This window comes from Hemicordylus capensis, chromosome 3 (genome assembly GCF_027244095.1).
Source record: "Hemicordylus capensis ecotype Gifberg chromosome 3, rHemCap1.1.pri, whole genome shotgun sequence".
Lineage (NCBI taxonomy): Eukaryota > Metazoa > Chordata > Lepidosauria > Squamata > Cordylidae > Hemicordylus > Hemicordylus capensis.
In genome coordinates, this window is record NC_069659.1 from 41,001,676 (window position 1) to 41,020,296 (window position 18,621).

General features: G+C 42.8%; 1 protein-coding gene across 1 annotated transcript in view; it reads left to right on the plus strand.

Annotated features, from left to right (window-relative positions):
• Positions 1 to 18,621, plus strand: part of FRY (FRY microtubule binding protein) — a 343,900-nt gene that overhangs the window by 14,292 nt on the left and 310,987 nt on the right. Inside the window, exon 2 of the mRNA XM_053312387.1 lies at positions 7,762 to 7,930. The gene's annotated coding sequence lies outside the window, so the exon portion shown is untranslated. The remainder of the gene's footprint in view (positions 1 to 7,761; positions 7,931 to 18,621) is intronic.

Below are 18,621 nucleotides of genomic sequence, written 5' to 3' on the forward strand. Positions count from 1 at the left end.
ACAGGACACTGGTACCCAGACTTTTCCTCTACATCCAGAAGTAACTCTAACCCCACCAGAATTTCTCATAGCCACTTGAGAGGCTTTAAGTTGGTATAGAATGCTGCATTCTCCTTACCCTGTTTGTTCATCTCTCTTACATTTAAGGCTGAATATACATGTATGTCTATTTGGAGGGAGCCACCCCAGAGCACTTTCCAGATTACAGCCTAGAACAGCAGTAAAATGCTTTGGCTTGGCAGGATCGTATTGAAAATGATCGCCAGAATCTCAAATTTCAACAATGGGAAAATACAGCTATTCTTTTGCAATGGACTTACTACGTTGTAGCACTAAATCACAAAGATAAAATCCAAAGTAAGGCATCGGAAATGTGAACGGCACCTTGCTGTCAGCACAGGGACTGTGGTGTCACAACACAGGAAGTATGGAAGCACACTTTGCAGATCCATAGTGACACTGTGGATAAGGGTTAATCTGGAAAGCGTCCTGCAGTCAATGATAGGTTAACATTGTTATATGTAGATTGGATTTGTTCCTTTCATACTATTCTTTAAAAGATGGATATTAAAATATTTTTTCATTACCAGAGAAGAATTGCTTTATACATAAAAAGGAATAATTTGATTGCTTTAAACAGCAATGTTAGATTTGGAAAAATCTGTTTAACTATCTCTTCAGCTTGAATAGCTGCTAGTGAAACAATGAGGGAAGCGGTGATTGTCAAATTGATGCTGTATTTGAATAATTTTACAAGACTAATATAGTATTCTCTCTGCTTCTTATATTTCCAAAAAATATAAATTTGACCCATGTCAAATGGGTGCTGTATTTGGATAATGTTACAAGACCAATATAGTATTCTCTCTGCTTTTTATATTTCCAAGAGAACACTATTTATAGCGAACTTTCTGGGAAAATATAATCACTTTATTTTTATAAGTCTGATTTGTTGTGTTATTTTGGAACATACCTTGGTTTTTAAAAGGCTTGATACAAAATGTACCCTTAAAAATGGGTTTAAACAAAATATATCCAAAATAAGTAATACATTTCATAAGCTCCCATAAAAGCTAATTATAGGTGGTGTCATTGCAAATGGGTGATATTTACCAAGCTTTGACCACTAATATCTATGTGAGAAAGTGCTATATAATATATTTCTTATATTCAAAATAGCACAAGTAACATGATATAATTGCACTTTCTCACATAGATATCATAGGTATTTTGGATAAATAGAAATCAAATGGCCTTGCGGGGAGGGAAGAAGGAAAAGCAAAGGGCAATGACCAGAAGTCAAATGGCAAAGATGTGCTCAAGTGCGAAAGTCAGAGGAGGTGCCCTTAGGAGCTATCCATCTGATATGTCACAGAGAAACACCTCCACAGATCCAGACAAGTTGGACTGTGGTCCGTTTACACCTTTCCTCATTGTGCAAGTTGTTGAGCAAGCGTTACCAAGTCAGAATAACTGAGCAACGAGAAGACATGGGTGTTCATGGGAGCAGGGCAAATCCCATATGGGATGTGGAAAATGTCATTTGAACACCTCACAGAATACCCTGTAACAATCTGTATTAATGATGGAATAAACTACAACTTGGAAGAGCTCACATTTTTTCTTTATTTCAAAACAGGTTTGGAGAGTTAATAATCAGGGAAGCAGCAGGGGGTGGAGAGTTAACTCTCTTACCCTATACCACATGTCAATTTGACTCTATGAGTGTAGGTAAAAGGAAGAAAAAATATAAGTTTCCATGATTAAAAAGCTCATTTAAAGGGACACTAAAAACTGGAGTCTGTGTATATTGAAATGTCTTCTGAAATTGAACGTTAGGCTTTAGGTGTACTCTGGACAGACTTTCAGCTGCTCACTTTTCCACATAAGTGTTCTCCTTCTCAGTTGTGTTAGAAGTAATTTCCTCCATGGTTGGCTGGCCAAAATAGTGGTTATAGCTGTGGTGGTCTCATATACAATGAAACAGAAACTTTGTGAGATATTTTGCCATTGTGAAATTAAAGTAAGAGGCAGAAGCTGACAGTAATGCATTGTTTTGAAATGGAAATTATGAACATGTTTCTCATGTTCTTTTTCTGTAATACATTTTACAAATGATCTTCCTTTTGGAGAAAGAAGCCAAAGACAATATAGTCCAAAAATTCATTTTGAGAGCACTAAATGTGCCTCCTTAGTGTACACAAAGTCTTTTTAAAAAAGTGTTGTTTAAGTGAACAAAGCCTAACCTCTTTGAGTGCTGCAGCCCTTTTAACATAGTAAGATGTGGGTTGACTTGGTTCACATTGCATTTCAACCTGTAGTGAACAAATTGCTTGACCAATGTGCCCAGATCACAGGTGACTATACATCTATCGTGCCACTCATATTGACTAGCAAAAGCAAATCGGCATAGGAAGATAAATCTGTGGCAATCTGCTGTTCACTATAGAAATAAGAACGTAAGAACAACCCTGCTGAACCAGGGTTCAACCTATTAATTTCCCCAGATTCCCAGCTTTCATTAAAAAAAAAAAAAAAAAAAAAGACTAGGTCTAGCCCTAGTAGAAGTGGAGTTGTGGAGGAAAATGTGTGGTCATTATTTTTCAAGTGTTTGGATTTTTTAGTGTATAATAACTTTTCCTCAATGAATCCCTGTGAGGATTCATTAGACACCTTCATTTCTTCTATTCTTTTTGACTGTCTTTGGACAGTAGATGAAGAGAAATGGGAAGCACCAAATGCAGATGCAAATGAAGAGCCAAAAGTCACACGGTGCTGTAAACGTATTTATTTAAGCTCAATGCATATTGGCTGAAGCCTTTTTCAGGGACAAAATATTATCCAGTGTAATCCTGTCACAAAAACACTTCTTCAAAAACAGGTAACAATATCTTGGACTAGTGGCAAGTCCAAGATGTTGTTACATGTTTTTGAAGAACTGTTTTTGTGACAGGATTACATTGGATAATATTTTGCCCCTGAAGAAGGCTTCAGCCGATATGCATTGGGCTTAAATAAACAAGTTCACAGCACTGTGGGACGTTTGTCTCTTCATTTGCATCTGTCTTTAGACATTGCCATCTGTCAACTGCCATGTGCCAACTACACCCCCTTCCCAACCGCAAGGCAGTGGGGTACTACTCAGTTTATCTTCTAGGAATTTTTCAAGTGTTTAGACTCTTTGATGTCTAATAACCTTTCCTCATAATGAATCCCTATGAGGATTCATTACACACCAAAGAGTCTAAACACCTCAAACTTTCCTAAAATATAAACTGAGTACCCAGTTGCTTGTGGGTTGGGAGGTAGTTGGCACATGGAATGCCACTAATTCCCCACCCCCACTCGCAAAGCAGTGAAGTCAAATGAACAGAAGAAATGAAGGTGTGTAATGAAGTCACCAAAGAATCCAAACACTTCAAAAATTCCTAAAAACTAAACTGAGTACCCCAGTGTGTGTTTGTGTGGGGGTGTAGTTGGCACATGGTAGTTGACAGCACTGTCCAATGACAGTCAAAATGAACAGAAGAAAAGAAGGTGTGCAATGAATCTTCATAGGGATTAATTGTGAGGAAAAGTTATCATACACCAAAGAATCCAAACATTTGAAAACCAATGACTGCACAGTTTGCTCCATAACTCCACTTCTACAAGGGCTAGAGCTTAACTTTAAAAAAAAAGCTGGGGATCCATGTTAGGGTTAGGATAGGGTGACTTTGAATCCCCGTTATTTCCTATGGCAGAAATATACAAAATCAGTAAAAATAAAAAATAAAAATAATTAAAGGTCAACCAAGTGCCCCACTGCCTTGAAATTTGGGTGGTAGGTGGCACCTATGGGGGCCTACCCATATCCCAATTTGATCCCCTTGAGACCTTTATAAGTGGTTTGAATCAATCCAAATCAAATTAAATCCAAATCGAATCTTGGGTGATTCGGTGGGACAGATTTGGACACAAAACAAATCAGGCATAATTCAATTTGGGCACAAATTGAATTGAAAAAAAATGATTTGTGCACATCCCTAGTAACTGCCAGTGTTCATCCCTTCATGAGATGAGCCAAGGCGGTTGCCTTAGGTAGAAGGTTACCGAGGTGTCAGTAAGGCAGCAAGATACCTCTCCCCTGTTGTGGTCAGAACAGCTCTTTGGGATCTATCTGACCCTTGCAAACTTTGCAAGAAGCACCTCTCCTCACACTCCTTGCAAAGCTTGCAAGAAACACAAGCAGATAAGAGAAGGCTGTTGGTAACACTGCCTTCCTTCTTGGCCCCTGCACCACTTTCAAAGCTTTCAAGGGTTGGTTTTAAAAGGGCTGGCCTGCACCAGGGCATGGAACAAGGCAGCATTTGGAACCTCACTCCAGGTGCTGCAGTACCTTGGGCTTCCTCTGCCTGGAGTTCAGTGATTGGTGCGTATAAGTCTGATCCTATCGTAGTGGGATCAATTTAAAGTGCTGTTGTTAGCCTTTAAAGCCTTCAGCAAGCTAAGACTAGTTTCTTTCAAGGACCTCTTTCTCCCATAAACCTGCCCGAGAGAGTTCAGTGTTGGAGGCTCTGCTCTCTGTCCCACTTTATATGAGATTAGACAGACAAAGCACATAGGCTCAAAATATCCCTATTTATCAGGCACATTCCCCAGTAAAACACTGTCCCAATTTTGTTCCTATTTCTGCCTCTTGAGGATGTGATTTTTCTCTCTCTCACGAGTTGGTAGAGTTGTCATTCTTCAGGATTCAACTCCCTCTGCTGAGTCTTTAGAAATTAAATCGCCAAGTAGATGGGTGTGTGTCTCTCTAGCACACATGCATGTAAATGAATGCACAGCAGTAATTGAATGTTATAAGTAATTGTGTCTAGCAGGTGCAATTCTTTCTTCAGCAGTATGAAATAGTGTGTGTATTGGTGGGGAGGTTCAGGCAATGCTCTTTGGTATAAGAATGGGATGTTATAAGTGTACCCTATTTTCATCGGCAAAATGTTGGAGGTTATGCTTTTAATGGGCTGAAATATAGAGCTTCTGCTGTTATCCACATCTGGACTTCACAGACAGCAGAGTAGAGGCATGGCGGATTCTGCTCTTCCACTATGTCTAGTTTATAACTAACAAGTTTTTTATTGATTGATTGATTTGATTTTATATACTGCCCTTCCAAAAATGGCTCAGGATGGTTTTACACATCCCCTTCTAGTTACAAATAGGCAATAAAGTCCAGGAGCAAAATTACACTTTATATCCTGCCCTTCCTCTTCCAAGGAAGTAAGAGCAGCATGTGGTTATTATGCTTCCCATCCCCACCAATAACTGTGCGAGATAAGTCAGCTTGAGGGACAGTGACTGACCCAATGTCACCCATGGTTCCAACTGTCCTGATTCTTACCTGGGATTGTCATGGCCATCAGATGACCATCCTGGGTAACTTCCAGTTCTGGAAAAATCAGGGATATGGGCTGTCAAGAACTGAGTCAGGCAGGGGGCACTGCTGCCCCTCCTCGTCCCTCTGGAGTGTGCTTCCCCTTTTCCTGTGCACCATGCCATTGTTATTCGTTCCTCCCCTTAACTCACCACCCAGCAGGCTTCTCCATCCCCTCCTGTATTAAAGGTAAAGCATGCTGTCAGTCGATTTCGACTCCTGGCGCCCACAGAGCCCTGTGGTTTTCTTTGGTAGCATGCAGGAGGGGCTTGCCATTGCCTCGTCCTGCGCAGTATGAGATGATGCCTTTCAGCATCTTCCTATATCGCTGCTGCCTGATATAATACCAGGGGGGATTCGAACCAGCAACTTTCTGCTTGTTAGTTAAGCGTTTCCCCACTGCGCCACTTGAGAAATACAGCGTTGTTCCCACTGCCTTCACTGGCCACTGACATAGGGGTTGCAAGCCCTCATAGCTCATTGCCATTTCCTGCCTCCTTTCCCCCTTCATTGGGGTCGCCTTAACTTCTGGGGCTTAGACTGAGGAGTACTGTCCTGGACCAGCTGCTCTCCCCTGACAAGCTTGAACTCTCAGGCGCAAGCCAAACAGCAGTTGCCGCTGTCTGGTGGAGTTGGCTGGCAATGGGAACTCCTTGGCAGGACCCTTTATAGGAACAGCAGCCTGCTCTGCACATGAGGATTCTGCCCCTCCTCAACACTTGGCTGTGGTTCTCTCAGCCCAGATAGGGCTCCCATGCAAGGCCATATCTAGTTTTTATGGGGGCCAGGGAGAGAATAGTTTGCAGGGCAGCCCTATGATTTTATTTATTTATTGTTAAATTTGTATACTGCCTTTCATCAAAACAATCCCAAGGTGGTTCACACAGAAAATTAAAACAAGACTATAAATATTACACAATTAAAATATTAAGCTAGAATGAATCACAATTATGATTAATCACAGTTGCATTCTTTTTAAACGCTTATGCCCACCACTTTGAAAACGTTTAGCTATCCCACCAAGGCTGCCCCTAGATTGTGTCCCCCCCACCCACCCACTAATGAATCAGTATTCTGGCTCTGCCAAAATGAGAAGAATCTTTATTGCTATGTGACAACATGAGGCCCATGTAAGCACCAGAGGGGCTGGGCAACCACTCTTCTAGCTCCTCCTTCAAAGAGCCCTGCTTCCTTGGGGTCCTAGCGTGGGGTCACTGTGGCCAGCAACACTTGCTAAGGCACTGTAGGATTGTCAGGCATGTAGCTGGGCTTCTATGGTCACAGGCTAAAACAGGGTGTGCATATAGTGAGACTACATGCCCTGCATAACACTTGTGCACCTCCTGTAAAAGTCCATAATTCACACTATTATATCTAAAGATTCAACTGCATAAAATCCACTCCGTGTCTGACTGTTCATGGAAAAACCAGGATTATGCAGCTCAATACTATGTAAGCCACGGATTTCACCTAACCCCATTGATTTTGGTGGGTGTAGGCATGCCAAACTCTGCATCATGTTTTCACCTTACAGCAAAATTTCATGGCAGAAAGGCCAGAAGATGGTGCCAGAGTAATGCAGGAAACATCTTTGTTCATTATATTCATTTTGAGATCAATAATTTGTGTCAGATTTAACAGAACTGAGCTGCTATAAATGACTTTAGCTTTAATTGTGTGTGTTGCATTAGAAGTAACGGAATCTTCTTGGTTTTCTTTCTCAAATAATACCACCCCTAAGCAATACAAATATTTCCAAGGGATGGGGTTCACTTGGTTGAGCAAGCATTTTTTACCCTTGGGATATAGGTTTGATATCTGATCATACGGAACACAAGCAGTCTATCTAATCTTATCTATTATTTACATCAAATGGAAATGTGTGATGTTTACTTTTGCCAGTGGCAACAGGGTTTGTAAAATACCTCTGGATGGTCTAATAAAACAATAGTGCTGCATTCATGTCAGTGGATTTTATTGTGCTGTGTGGTTTAAAAAGGTGCTGATAAAGTTCCAGATATTTCTTTGCCTGACAAAAAAGAGAACTATTCTATACAAGTTGCAAAATGTTATACAGAAATCCAAGTTATGCTGAACAACCACTATGCCCTTGTGTTACTTGGTGCACACAGATTTTGTTGTAAGACATTTCTGTTTGTAGAATGTTCACAGACAAATAATAAGTGCTTCTTGATTTGTGTGTTGTGTGTGTGTGTGTGTGTGTGTGTATACATACACCACACCACACCTATCTCTATAAATTAGATTATTACTTTTGAGAAACAGCAGTAATATATTATACAGTAGTATGGATGACCTAAGTTCAAGTATACTGTTGTTTTCCCTAGATAATACAGATGGTTCACAAATGCAAAACAATACCTTTCGTATCCAGGAAGCAAGCAAGGTTGCATCCATATCGCTGGCAATTAACTTCTCTCTGGCTAATCTATGTTTGTGAAAAGCACATCCCATCATTAATCTGACTAGAGAGACAAGCTGAATGTGTTGATCAAGGTAAGATTTAAACCTTTATTTGTGGATTGTGGTCTTGGTTTCAGCTGTATTCATCATAAACTGTCTTAGTGTCTAATTTTCTGTATTTTGGTATTAAAATATTTATTCTCACATCTGAGATAGGGTAAGGTTTCTGATTTAAACACAAGTGTATAATTATTTGTATTAGGGCATGTAAGTGGGCTTTGTGCTCTTAGGTCACAAGAGAATATGCTGCAGTAATTTTATATGTGAGCTCGAGGAGCAGTAAAAGAAATGATGTAGTATGGTAATCAGTCTGTAAGAGGAAAGATACATATGTATTCTGCCCAAGTGGTAGCTTCAAGCTGTAGAAACACATTTGCTGTAAAGCAAAAGGTATTTGATTTATCTTGCTACTTGTGTGGCAGGGGTGGGCAAACGTGGCCCTCCAGCTGTTGTTGAACTATATTGCCCATCTTCCCCTGCCACAATAAATTGTGGCTGGGGATGCTGAGTGTTGTAGTCCAAAAACAGTTGGAGGGCCACGTTTGCCCACCCCTGTTGCCCACCCCCTTTTTATTTTATTTTATTTTCGTTCTGTGGCTTGCTTTGATTCATGGCAGGTCTGTTGCCCTGCCATAAACAAGGTGATGAAAAACCAGATATTAAGAGTTAGCTTTGCCCTTCAATTATGGATAAATGCAATTATGTTTTAAAATCAAAACAAGGCATTAACATCTCACCAAACAGCTGTTTGGCACCCATCATACTCAAAATGAATTATTTGGTATTTTCCAAACAGCGTTACATTTGCATTTGAGTGCTTGTGGAGAGAAGAAGCCAAAGACAGATATTTCATACAATTAATGACTGCCTCCGTAACTTTAGTGAGTACTATCATATTGAATGAGTAGGTGCACAAAGGGAAACACCAGTTCTGGGGGACAGAAGGCAGTTTTCCACATAGGGCCTTTAAAGCCCTTTAGCTTGCACCTCCTCCAAAATGAAGGATGTGCATTCACATATCGGGCAGATTTACCCCAAAGTCCCTGAGAGCTATTGGGGAGCGCTTCACACAAAATTTGAGGTTTTAATTGTGCATTATAGTGCAGCCTGATTTATATCCGGGGTAAAAACAATCCACTTTTTGCATTGGGTTTTTTATGAAGACCCCTGATAACTGGGCAAAGAGGCACTTTTTAAAACATGGTGATTCTCTTTATTTAGCAGGGGGAGAGTAACTGGCCCTATCCACCCCCAGCACAGTACCTCCAGTGACTGTTGCTGGTGTCTGTCAGTTTCTTATTAAATTGTGAGCCCTTTGGGGACAGGGAGCCATCTTATTTATTATTTCTCTTTGTAAACCACTTTGGAAACTTTTATTGAAAAGCGGTAATATAAATGGTTGTTGTTGGTGAAGTGCATTTGACAAAGGAAAGACCTATCCTATCTATCTATCTGGCACAAGTTCTGGTACATCACCTCTAGTTGGCCCTTGTCTCTCATCAAAATACACCACATTGCAAATTCTGACCTCTCCACTTGCAGGATCAAGGATTCTGTAATCTGTATCACTTTTGGCCAGATGCATATCCAAATAACACTCACAGTTCACATCTGCAATTGAGTTTGGTTCTCTTGGTCTTTGGGGCAGATGCCTAAGCCTTTGAGCCAAACACTCTGATATGGTTTAGAGAGGGTTGGCGCCCATGCCATAGTTCAAATGGTGTATTGTCTATTGCTTTGGTGGGCAATCTGTTTTGCAAGTAATTTGCAGTCATCACTGCTTCTCCCCAGAATTTATTTGCCAAACTAACATCATATAACATGCATCTGGTCATTTCTAGTAGAAAGCGATTTTTCCTCTCTCCCACACCATTGAGTTCTGGTGTGTTTGGGGGAGTAGGTTCATGTGAAATCCTATCTTCCTTTAGGAATCTTTTCATATCATTTGACATGTATTCACCTCCATTGTTTGACCTTAGTTTCTGTGGCTTTCTTCCAAATTTGTTATTGACCAGTGCAACATACTCTTTAAATTTTCCAAACACTTGACATTTCTCTCTCAGAGGAGATACATAAGTAAATCTTGAAAAACCATCAATAAATGTGCATATGTAGTGATTGCCTCTCATACTATTTTCAAATGGACCACAGACATCAGAATGTATACATCTCAGAGGATGTTGTGACTCCCTCTGTGTCTATCCAGAAAAACTGAGTCTCACCTCTTTATTAAGTATGCAACATCTATATATATAATTCTCTAAGACATTCTGTGCCTAATCCCGTGTGTGGCAGCTGTCACGTGAGTTTATGATAAGAAGCACCGTGCTGATTGGGCAGTGGGGATTCCATATGCAGATGGGGGGAGGAGCCTGTGATGGTTAAGGTCAGTTGGAATGCAACTGCTACTGGTCAGAATGTGTTCTTGATTGTAGAGGAGAAATCTATCTATCTATCTATCTATCTATCTATCTATCTATCTATCTATCTATCTATCTATCTAAAAGGATAGTGAGCAGGGGTCTGTGAAGAGAGGGGTCATGAGGGAGGAAAGAGCCCCTTCAGGAGAAGGAGGTTGCCTTTGTGTGAATTAGATGAGGAAACAAGATCACTTAACTCAAGAAGGGGAGGGGGGGAAGAAAGACAGAAGAGAAGAGTGAGAGAAGGAGAAAGAAAGAGAGAAAAAGAAGGGGGGAAGAGAGAAAGAAGGAAGGAAGGGCGAGGGACGGGCCCGAGCCTGTCAGCAGCCTGAGGAGAACGAGTGGCCATGGAGGCAGTGGCAGCAAGGAAGGGCCCAGTCAACCACTGTTGCTGTTTGGGGCTACCGAGGCCATGGGCAGAGGGAGGGAGGCAGGTGGGCAGACAAGGGACGGGCTCAGGCCTGTCAGTGGACTGAGGGGAACAAGCGGCCATGACGGTGGCGGCAGCAAGAAGGGCCCGATCAACTGCTGCTGCTCCTGTGGAAGGAGCAGGAGCAGTGCTTGGGTGAGGGTAGGGAGGACTCTGGGGATAGAGGGCTACAGCTTGGCCAATAGATGCCACAACGCTGCAGCCGTGACCAAGAGGGGTGAGGGGGATGGAGTCAAGGGATGGAGGAGTGACCAAGAGGGATGAGGGGGATTCAAGTAACAGAATGGAGGAGCAGGAGCAGGTGTGCGGCTCAGGTGAGGGTGGAGAGATCTCTGAGGTGATGGGGCCTGTGGCAGTGGGTGAGGGGAGCAATCAAGTACTAGTGTTCAATCAACTAGCTAACTAGGTTAAGCTAGCTGACATTTAATCATGGCTTCTTTGCATGATTCCACTTTAAAATCCTTCATTAGTCCATTTTTAAAATCCTTCATTAGTCCATTTTTGTCAAGCTCATTTATCACACATATTTGCCTATGTGCTAGTCTTTTATGCCATGTAGCAGAACAATTCTGGTGTTTACATGAGGCTGTGAGGCTTGCCTGTTCAGTTACACAGTCCAATTGGAAAAGCCCATCTTTACACATATAGGCTGTCATAATTAAATCATCATCTTTGGTAATTTAGCAAACTTTGTTCTCAAAAGTCACTTTGCAACCCTTATTGACTCCATGTCCCACAGAGATCAAGTTACTATCCATATCAGGGACTAAGAGAGCATCCTAGATAAACATCCTTTCAGTCTGTCCATCAGACTGCCTGCAGTGCAGTTCAGCTTTTTCTCTCCTCAATGAATAAATTTTGTTCTCATTAGCAAAAACAAAACCCAGGAACTTTGTAATTTTTGTCTAAATCAGAGGAAGTTCAGAGGAATTCCAAATATTTTTGGTAGCTCCGGAATCAATAATAAAATATTTCCTTTTATACGTGGTTGCTACATTGAAAGTCTTGGCTCTTTGACTGCCTCTGTGTGTGTTCTGTTCCTCAAAGCCAGCATGCTGTCTGCTACCCTGCTTGTCAGAAAAGCTTTTCCTCTTTCCTGTTGTATTCACAGACTGTGTGACATCATTGTAGTCATGGTAACCAGGTTTCCCTCCTCTGGAGTTCTCTCTACTTTCCCCACCTTTGGGCTCCAGACAATTAGCATGCAAATACCTGCTTTGCTACAGCTAAAAGAATGCTTCTGTTTGCTGTAGAAGGCTGTAGTTTTGTCACCATGCTTTGGGGGATCTATTTCTCATTGAGACTGAAATCTTGCAAGCATGCAATATCAGTTTCCAATTCAAGCTTATTACTTGAAACTTCTAGGGCCAGCTTTACGCTATCCTAACTCTGTTGCAAAGATCTCAGAATCAAACCAATTAACACTTGATCATCCAAAGTAGATCCATGTTGTTTAAGTAACCTGTGAATCTCCTGCATTCCATTTATATGGGCTGTAAGATTCCCTCCCTCTTCGAGCTGCATTTTACAAATCCTTTGAATTAAAAAAACCAGCAGTGTTGGGGAAGACTCTGCCATACTGCCTCTTGAGCTTTCCCCACACCTCTGAGGCAACTTTAGTCTCTTTGAAATGCATTACTATGTCATTACTTTCATTCAGGAGAATCAAGCCGTATGCTTTGCAGTTCTGTAAATCCCACTCCTTGGGCAGCACCTCATCCATTGGTCATGGTTCTGTGAGAACTTCAATTAGTCCTTTTGCCATCAGAAGGGCTTCCATTTTCATAACCCATTGATTATAATTCCTTCCATTCAGCTTGGAGATGGCAGCGTTGCTCGCCTCTGGGTCTTTCTAACTCACTCAGCTGCACTTTAAAGGAAAAAAACTCTGCTGCAGACTCTTGGGCTGCAGGGCCAGTAACCCTGTTGGGGTTTGTGATTATTTTAGCAAAGTCCAAGGATGCTACCACTCCAGTTGCAAAGTGCAGAGTTTAGTTGTTGCAGCTATTTATGGAATACCATGAAGATCACTGTAGAGTCTAAACTAAATTGATTTGTTGGTGAAGTACATTTGAGATAGGAAAGATCTATCCTATCTATCAGCGACATAATGAATAGGTAGGGAGAGAGATATATATGTTTTTATCTTCTCTCTAGGAGGAAAGGAAGGGGACGGACTCACAGGAACCACCTGAGAAGTCAAAGCAGGGGTCATAGAGTAGAGGCAAGCAGGGACAGGTAAGGAGACCCTCACTAACTACCTCTACTCCCAATGCCTCTAGTGGCCATTAGGATAATTGGTGCAAAAGGTCAATGCACTGGAATTTCATCTCAACAAAATGATCTCAATGTCTGCTCCAGTTCAGGGAGAAAGCACAGAAGTTAGTTCTTGGATGGGTTAGAGAGAGCATGTGTGAAGAAGACCGGCTGCTATGATGCCTGTTGCCTGCCTCTGGCTGGCGTGTCACTGCTTGCTGTAGCATGCAATGGACATCCAGGACTGGCAGAAACAATCAGTGGCCTCTCTGGTTGTGTTGGCTCCAAGCATAATTCTTGCCATAGTCCCAGCTTCAAGAAATAGCTAGAGTACTAGTTCAGAAAGAGAAGTGCCCAGAAGCCCTGTTTCCAATGGCACGAGGCACAAACCCTGATAGTAGTCCAATATCTAGTGAATTAGAACCTCATAAGAAGTCCTGTCCTGTTCCCCAAAGCATTGCTCCATCTTCTCTTATTTCCTTGTGCTCCATTTCCATTCCCCACCTGGTGAATACAGCAAGGCAGCCAGCTAGACTTAGGCAATTTGACAATAGTGTGCAAGGTTCCAGGCTAGAGGACTGTCCCTATAAGTATTTTTAGTTAACCCAGAGGGGACAGAGACTGGGATAGGCAGCTAGGTGAAGGGAGGAAAGGGCTCAGTCTTGTCAGAGCAAGTTGTCAGCTCGGAGCTGTGTGAGGTCATGTGGCTTCATACTGATTCCACTGCTCTCCCCTTTCCTGGAGGGCACTGGTTGATTTCTGGCTGCTGTCCTTTTTATTGTCTGTAGCAGGGTCTGCCCCCAGGAGCCTCCTCTTCTCTAGGCTCCCACTCTTAAGTCAGGATGGGACAATCTTGCAGACTGTGTACTCTTCTCCCTTTATGGCTCAGTTATGTGAAGTCACTGAATGCCTACATTATTTCAACTGTTGAAGGAAGGGCCAGGAACTGTAGTCTGCGTATTATTGGTGAAAAGGTATACACATAGGTGGGCAGAGGGTGCTGAATTTCTAGTATGGTGTTTCAACAGGAGCATTTGCATCATCCCCTGGAGGCTTTACAGACAGGGCTTTTAATTCGAATCCACTCTGGATTGGAGTGTGCCAGTCCACATATTAGTTTTGTTTACCCCAACATCCCTGTGGGCTGTCAGGGACGAGTAGACACCTAACTCTGCTTTCCCCTGAATTACTGTTAAGAATTACTGCGCAGTCTTGCTTGGCCCGAATGATGTCCGGGGTAAAAAAAATTCTCTATTTGCAGCAGTTTTGTGGTTTTTTTAAGCCAGGCTTTCTGGTATTCCCCACCGCTTCTCCTGAGATATGTGGAATGGCCATTGGCAGTAATTTGGCTTTTTAAAAAACACAGTGAAGGAAAGTTTGACAGCTGTGTTGTCTGCTCTGAGTGATTTGCAATTGTGTGCACTGGGGGCAGGGGTGGACACAGAGTTCAGTTTGGGTTTCAGCTATCATTACTTCCTATCTCCCAAGCACTGAGCAAAACGCCGTCTGAATCCAACTGAAAGCCAAGCAAGGGGGCTTGAAAGTGGGGGGAACGGCCCCCCTCCCTCTCAGAGGATCCACTGCTGTTGCTACCGTGGAGCAAGAGGAAGCAGGGAGGAGCATGCAAAATGCTAGTTCTGCATCACTAGGCAGTGTGTGATCACTGGCGGGGGCGGGGAGTTGGATTCAGTGGGGGAGCAGCTGCTTCTTCCCACTAAAGTCTTTGAGCTCTAAATAATAGATCTTTGTCCAGCTGGGATACATGCCTATGGTGGCTTCTCAGCTCACAAGCAGACGGTTCCTGCATGAAGCTTCTTCCTCCTCCTCTCCCCAGCCTCATTCTGCTCCCCTTGCAGTAGCACAGGTAGAGAGAGGCAGAAAGAGAGTGAATTTCAGCAGCCCCTTCTCTCCATGACAAGCCACCTGGGATGACTGCTTCTTAACCCTCCGGTGCCCGCTCTTTCGGCAAGAAGGTGCTGTTGTTCATTCCCACAGGGAGGGGAGCGGCTCAGAAGAAGCAGAGCATCAGCAGTAACGAACGGGTGCCTAGCTATGTGTCACATCGCCTCCCATTCCTCTCAAAAAAGACACACCCACCCCACCCAAGCATGTGGCAGCAGTCCTCACAAGCATGGAATGGAAGCAAATACACACTGCAGCCCATCATACAACTGCATTTTGCAAACTCAAAGTCAACAACAACACACATGGTGCCAGGCTTGGATCCCTGTCTTCTTCCCCCCTCTCCCCATGCTGCCACATCTCAGCTCCCTCAGGGGTTCTCTCTTCCCCTACCCCTTCTCTGTCCAGGACGACCAGCACAAAACGGAAAGTAAGCCGCCCTAAAATGCCCAGAGCTCCCCATGCCCCCCTCCCGTGCCTGTGTAGGGAGGGAGGGACTGATTGTGTCGTTGGGATGTGCAAGCTGGCTCTCTTCTGCTGCGGACCTCTTCTGCGGACCATGGTTCATCAGCGGCAGCAGTCTCTGGCAGTCTTCCACTCCTCCTCTATAGCTGTCAAACTAACAGCAACAAGAAAGTTCTCTCGCTCTCCTCCTCTCTGATGTGATTTGTGATTAACTGGAGGAAAAATCCAGACTAAACCAGTGGGAATGCACAGGAAAAAGATCTGTCACGGACTGAGGAGAGTAGCCGAACCTATGTGAACTGTCCCTTTAAATCCCCAAATTAAAATCTCTTCAGATACCCCGGGCATGAAGGCATGTGTAAATAACTCCCTGGTGGCTATCATTACTAAGGGGAGGAAAACTAACAATTCAAGGGAGCACATCTACTTGTGAACTATTTGTGGAGAGGATCAGGTTGGGTATTGGTCATCATGATTAAGTACCTGCTATAGCCCATGGACCAGTAGGAGACTCATCACTGAAAACTCTGGGAAACAGAAGCACAGCCAGTTTATTCTGGCTTAATCAGTGCCCAGGTCTGAAAATCATTGTTTGCTGATAACTCATAAGGTCAGAGATTACCAAAGAGCCCAGAAAATTTTCTCTTAAGTAGCAAGCTATGCATCATGGGAAATCTTAAAAAGTAAGAGGGGAAAATACTTAGAATATCTTCTTCAACAAAATATTGCTTGTATTATTAAATAAGAACACACATCAACATTCCTTAATTACTTTGTCTTCTTGTATACATAGGAACATAGGAAGCTGCCATATACTGAGTCAGACCATTGGTCCATCTAGCCCAGTATTGTCTTCACAGACTGGCAGCGGCTTCTCCAAGGTTGCAGGCAGGAATCCCTCTCTCTCAGCCCTATCTTGGAGAAGCCAGGGAGGGAACTTGAAACCTTTTGCTCTTCCCAGAGCGGCTCCATCCCCTGAGGGGAATATCTTACAGTGCCCATCCCCTGAGGGGAATATCTTACAGTGCTCAGACATCAAGTCTCCCATTCATATGCAACCAGGGCAGACCCTGCTTAGGTAAGGGGACAAGTCATGCTTGCTACCATAAGACCAGCTCTACTGGTTTACATTTACTCTTGTTGTCGGAGAATTGGTTGGCAGGCATAATTGCTCTAGGGGTTATCAGATCTTAGTCCCTCAAGAAAGCACTCGTGGGTTGAAGAAAAAAGAAACGAGATTTCTTGGCCAAAGAAATCAGTTAGATGGCAGCAATTGGAGAAGGCTAGGGCAGTTCTGAAGCAGATGTGAAACTTACAGCATTCAACAGATCTACACAAGAGACAGTGTAGTCTGGATACTGGGGCTCAAATCTGTGACAGTTGCAAACTTTGTCTTTGTTGCATAATGCTTCTTATAATAAAAATGTTTGTTACTTAATATGGATTAGTAGCCTGCTTCACCAGATTATGATCAGCTAATATTTTTCTTCCCTTTCTGTAGGGCAGGAACTTTCATGTGAATGAAGCCAGAATATAATCTAGAAAGCCTTATACATATATAAGGAAGAGAACTTTTTTTGTATCCTGTTTCCATTGTTAGCTACGGGAGCCAAAGAAATTAGATTGAACCATTCCATATCTGATCATGGGGAAACCCTGACCGCACTTGTGATTGGTATTTAATTGGATTGAGGCCAGAAACCCGGGTGCAGATCCTTTTTATTCCCTCTACCCCCAAATAATCTTGTGCAATCCATATTACAAAGGTTGCATATTTCTGTTTGCTTTAGCCACAGGGTGTTTGTGCTTGTCATAGCCAAGCTACATCAATTGGAATAAACCTTTAACTGTGTCTTTTTTTAAAGATGGAAATTTCCATCTCTAACAAAGACAGGAGGATACTCAGGGCTGTCCTTAGAGACTCCTGGAGGGGTGCAGGGCCTGGGGCAAACCAGCCAGTGTGGGGGCCCCTTCCAGTTAATTTTAATGGGGGTTAAAAGGATGAGGCCTGGGGCAGTCGCCCTGCTCTAAGGACAGCCCTGAAGATACTGAATGGCAGCTATCAAAGTTCAATTTGAATACTTAATAATATTTAGCATTTTTATAGTACTTTCAAAGTGCTTCAGGTGGATTACCCTGCTGAAACTCTTGGAGCAACCCTGTAAGTAAATAAATATTGTTATCCCCATATTGCATAGCAGGCAATGCAATACAATGCTATGCTGCCTCATCATGGTATTCCTGGGAGGGATGAGCGAAGTATGCTGGGAGGGTCACCCAAAGCATGAAGGTCATCCCAGCTCCCCAGCTAAAACAAGCAGGTGCCTATATTGGGCAGCAGTAATATAGGAGGTACTGGAGGCAGATGATCTTCCGTGACAACGACAAAGGCATCATTTCGTACTGTGTGGGAGAAGGCAATGGTAAACCACTCCTGTATTTTACCAAGAAAACCACATGGATAGAAAAAATGGAATGATTGTCGATGTAGTGCCGGATGATGGGCCCCTCAGGTCGAATGGCACTCAACATGCTACTGAGGAAGAGCTGAGGATCTCTCAGAGTACCAATGGTGTTTATGACGCGGTTAGACTAAAGCCTTTTGGACGTCTAATGGCTGATGTGGCCGTGAGGGAAAAGAAAATCTGAAGCTGCAAAGACAGAATTACAATGGGAACGTGGAACATAAAAAGTATGACTATGGGAAAGCTCAACACAGTGAAAGATGAAATGAATTGACTGCAGACTGACATCTTGGGCATAAGTGAATTAAAATGGACTGGAAAGGGACACTTTCAGTCAGAAAATCATACCGTTTACTACATGAAAACCAAAGGAGGAATGGTATTGCTTTCATAGTCAGGAAGGATATCGCAATGACAGTACTTGGGTACAATGCGGTCAGTGACCAACTAATATCAATTAGATTTTGTGGACAACCCTTTAACATGACAGTTTTTCAAGTCTATGCCCCAACGACTGATGCAGAAGAAGAGGAAGTTGATGAGTTTTATGCTTAGGTTCAGTCTGAAATTGACAGAACATGCAAGCAAGATGTGACGCTGGTGGTTGGAGACTGCAATGCCAAAGTTGGAAAAGGTAAAGAGGAAAACACAGTCAGCCTATATGGCCTAGGAAACAGAAATGAAGCAGGAAAATGACTTATCAGTTTCTGCCAAGCCAATGATCCTTTCATTGCTAACACATTCTTCAAAAAACCAAAGCGGCGCCTATACACATGGACATCACCA